Consider the following 5,395-nt stretch of genomic DNA (forward strand, 5'->3'; position numbering starts at 1 on the left):
ATTCTGCAATGAAAAAAGCATGTAGTATACATTATAATATTCACCAGTATAACTTTTTCAGTACTTGCCTGATAGTAGTTACCCCGGTTTTGCTGGATTTTGGAATATATTGGAAGACTGTTTAGAGAAACACATTATGAATAAGTGTTTTACTAGATTAAAGAAAGTATATTTGCAAAGTATACTACTTCTTTTAATTATAGTATCATATAAAGTTGCTGCACAAACATTCGCAGAAATACCAGACTTTCAAAAAAGAATAAACATAAAAAAGAAGGAAAATGCCGTCAACATCCAACGAATTATCGTTAAAAAGATTGCAAACAATTAAAAAAAACCGTAATGATAAACTTGAAGCAGACTTAAACCGAAAAAGGTTTAACACTAAGGTTCTAAATGAGTAACATCTTCTTCTTTATTGTCGGACAAATTGATATCGAAAAGGGCTAGGTAAATAGTAAACTTACTACATCATCGATGAGAGGGTTGAGTGTTAGCGCGACAATCTTAATAACTAGAATAAAGTGTCCTACCTGTTCATACGCTCAGTATAGCATTCTACTTAAAATCGTTCAAATATACTCAATGAGCATTAACAATTGCATTTGAGGTACCACTGTATGTAAGAATCAGGCAATGAGTTGCACACTATTTATCTCAATTGATCATTGTTGAGTCAAATATATTCAATACATCTAGAAAACATCTGAAATTTTACATTTACCTTGTTTTTTTTTTCTTTTATGTTTGTTTGTTATCTGGGGTTATGCAGTATAATCTCTTAAGTTTTTGGTTTTCAAATGAATCACACTTTATACACATTTTATCTGGTTTTTAAACAGAATAGTATCAAGTAGTTTACTTTCTGGTTGTTACTAATTTTTTTTTAAAACTCCAATGTTGCTCCGTCATTGTGACATTTCAGATATAGTTTGATAGATAAAACAACAGGACATTCTACTTTCCTTTAAATTATTACTGAACATCGGATACTAAAGCCCAGACTTCTATTTTGCTGGAAAACAATGCTGAAGCTGGTGTTAATCGATTTAAAGTACCTATTCGTTAAAATTGAAGCTTTTTAAAAAGTTATCGAGTTTCAAGCATTAGATAAAACGTTTGACTGTTGAAAATTTGATAAACTTTCCTTTTGACGTCTTTAAAACATTAAATATCGCATGGGCATGAAACTAGTAGGGACTAAAACGGAATTTTATGTTACTGTTCCAAGCGTTATAACTCATAACATATTCAGTCACTTGCTTAAATTGAGGAAAATATATATATTATTATGTGTCTTATGATATATTCCGTATTACAATTACAGTAAAAGTAGTTATATAACAATTACAGTGCAATAGGCACATGTAGAAAAATATGAAAACTTTCGATTCGAATTAACCCTACACAATAATAGCAATATAATGCAGTTCGAGCACAGACACGCCTGCCGAGATAAAACAAAAATCTGGTAAGTGATCCTCTTCACCAAGCTAAATATGACCGCTAGTTTAACCATGAACAGTTGAATAAGTATATGCATGTACAACACATTTGAGCTTCATACGGCTCTAAAACATGATGAATCGTTTGACACAGAGAAGGTTGCTGAAATAGGATAGAGGTGGTCAAAAATAAATAAAAAAAAGAAACTTGTGTACATATACCTTATAATTTTAAATATCGATATTGACGTATATGGTAAGATTCATAATAGAAATATACAATTCAATATGTGTTAAAACCTAATGTTTAGCATATGTAACTTTGATTAAGACTGATTTGGAAACAGGAGCAAAAATCGAAAATGCAGTAAAATTCATAATATAAACTCAGGTACGGTCAGTTTGATAAAAAATAAAATAATGTACAGTAGGATACTTGTTTTCAAAGTATTCACTGGTTTTTTTTTTAATTCGGCGAAAAGTAAGAATTGCAGACACGATATAAGGAATTCGCTTGTTCTTTTGTGTTGCTTTGTTTTCTTTATTTTTGTGTGTTTGTTTGTTTGTTTGTTTTGTTGTTTTTTTGTTGTTTTTTTTTGGTAATAAATTTCTCAGAAGTAAAGGCTATTACTGCCACAATCATAAATCAAAATTAAAGCGTCCTATAGTATTAAAAGTTTACAAAGATACATAAATTTTGATTTAGTAAATATCCGAAAACAAGACTACACATACAAACAATAATTTTGCCACGTGGAGCTTTTTATTGTGAAGCACAAGGGAAAAATGTATTGCAAATATTTGAATCGTATATTTAATTATTCACAACAACGTTCCAAAATTCAAAAGATCATTTTTAAATGTTTAATTGTTTTGTATGTTTCCGATTTCAAGCTATTGAATAACACATGGACCATTTGACAGTTATTAAAAAACAAATTTTCATAGATCTAAAGAATTTAAATTCAATATAAAGTTTCAGACAAGGTAGGAACGGTTTCAGAAATTTTAAGTGTCTTTCAGAGCGTCTACCGCCATCTCCTCATCATTCCTGATTGAAATATCCCCATAAAACATAAAAAAGCCTCCCTACTTCCCATACATGGAATCTTAACTGCAGTTTCTTCATCAAATATTTACATGTTAAATTGAATGATATATTTTTAAATTTTTCAACGGTCAAGCTTTCATTTTAAATCTACTTAATTTGTTTACATTTTTCATATCAATAATACTTTAAAATACAATTTCCCTATTTTCCCATTTTCTGTAACTGTAAAACTGTCTAAATGAAAGAGTAATCACTGAAAGTAAGGTTCGAGCGGTAATCAAAATGAAAACATTAGAAACACATAGTTTATTTGACCAAGTACAAAGCCTTTGATACAAAACAATGGTGCATATCGCTTATAAAGGCATAAAGTTTAATAATTTCAATATTAATCGGTATGACAATACAAGTGGAAGTGATTGACTAACACCCTAAAGGTTTATTTACTGCGCTATATTTGTAGCTCGACAGAAACCAGAAATACAAATGATCTCATTATAAATTAGCGTATAAAGAAGCCGAAAGGTCCGAATAAATCTAAACCAAGGCATCCTCTCGGAATGTTACATTCCTTCGAGAAAACGGCATAAGTTAGATAAGTTAGAAACAAAGAACGTGCAGACTGTAACAGTCTCAAAGCGCAGAAACGGTGTGCTACGCACCTGAATGGCTATATATAGATGAAGAAATAAATCGCGCTGATAAACTCGCTTAAATACTAAATGCCGGCTAAACTGACCAATCAAAGCGACGTTTGCTACTCATATGTTATTAACTCAATCTCGTTTTCGAACACATAATGCATATGAAAAACACAGACTCAACAATTCAATGTAAAACTTCGAGCTCAGCTCACTACTGTTTGTATCCAGAACGAAATCATATGATAATCACGTGGTAATAGCAAATTCTTGTGCACATGTAAACAGATTTAAGTCACTCCCATTAGATTAGTATCGTTATATATAATAGTCATAAAGTTGTAAACAAATTCTTAAATTTAGGCTAAAATGGACATTGTTAAGCTCAAAACATTGCAAACGAGAAAATCGAATAAGTGTAAGTGTTTGTAGGAATCAGAGAAAATTGGGAAAAAAAAACGATATGATCAAGGATGCTTATTTTAGTAGAAAAGACATTTAAATCCCTGTATCAATAGATTTGCTCAGAAAGTTTGCATTTGTCTTTTTTCCTTGGTTCTGATGGTGAAAATAGTCAAATTACACTATCAAAACTATAGATTTATTCAGACCATGTTTCACCTACAGTCCTTGAACCGATCCGCGCAACAATTCGACAGATCGGTGACCGTTGACTGTTTGATCGCTGACAGATCGACGACCGATGACCGATCTGATTGCTGTTTTGTTATGTAAAATGACCTAAGACGTGTTTGAAATAAAATAAATATAAGATAAAAGTGTAAATTGATGTTTAAATCTATAGCATTATGTAAATATGTTTAAAATTGACAAAGAAAACAATAAAAACCGTAAAATACAGTGACCGCTCTGTGGTCACGTGATGCGATCACCGGTTTAATGGATCGGTTTGACGGATCGATGACTGACAGGAAACTGATTGATGATCGATGGCCGATCGCAATTTTTGTCCGAATTGCTCATTTGCTTTTGTTACTTTGTTTGTACGATTTTAGTTTATGTTCTTCGTATTGTATGTCTGTTTTTCATGACTGGTCTTTATCCATGGAATACATTCTTTTGATTACCGCTTTAACATTGGTTCCCTGGATAATTCTTTTAAAAGTAATACTTTAAAATAAAATAGAAATACATTTCTGTTACTCATCGACAACATATAGTGTATTTTATATTATATAATAATAAAATGTAATTTAAGACTTATTATATAAAATATAAAATGAAAAATTGTCCGATTTTAACTGTAGAAGTAATATTGTGACCAGTTTGAACTGAATATCCTGCATATGATTTGTTATTTATGCACTATTTATAATGAACAGTATGTATGATTAATTGTACTTCAGACTGACATCACATAAGTGGAGTATCAAATTTGTTACCCATGATGTAATGTAATCACCGGTTCTTTTTTGACATAAATCATAGTACAATCTAGATAAAAGAAATAAGGTTTTCATGGAAATTTTTATCAGTGAAGTTCAACCAGTCGTACAGGGTTAAGGTTATATAAATGTGTTGTAAAGTTCTCCTGATTATGGCATACAAACATTCGATTTGAAAACTGAAATAGCACTAGGACTCAATTTATGACTTGACAAATTTGTTAAAAAACAACAACAAAAAACACTCTTTCAAATGCTATGATTAATTCCGAAGCATTCATTGCATCTGACAATACACAGATATATCTTTATTTACAAAATAAGTCCTGCTCTACGTTTTAGCGAATTATAAACAGCAGTTCCTTCTCGGATGCTCAAGTATATTTTACCATTATTGTCTTAATTCACCCGGATCAATTTGAATAATTTTTGTAAGTAATTATATATAATCTAATCGATATTTTCTTAGTCTAATGTGACATTAACAATACCTTTCTATATAACACTTAAAAAGAGTAATCAAGGAAACCAAGGTTATAGTGGTAATCACAAAAAGTAACATAAAGTAACTAAACTCATATATACAAAGTAACAAAAGCAAATGGGCAACTCGGACTCCACTAAAAACTGGGAAAATGGACCAGGTGCACCGGTAGGGTAAACTTCTTCTGATTTTAAATCTCACAGTTGGATATTGAGTTGGACTTTAAATCAATATAACGACAAAATGCTATATCTAAATGGAAACAAAATATCAAGAAATAATTAATAAAAACATGTAGGTTAAAAGATTTGATATAGTTCATTGACATGCGTCTTTGAAAATTTATCAAATTATAACCTCTGATATTG

This window comes from Perna viridis, chromosome 9 (assembly GCF_037379345.1).
Source record: "Perna viridis isolate PV_CMFRI_1.1 ecotype Kerala chromosome 9, ASM3737934v1, whole genome shotgun sequence".
In the NCBI taxonomy this organism is placed as follows: Eukaryota; Metazoa; Mollusca; class Bivalvia; order Mytilida; family Mytilidae; genus Perna; species Perna viridis.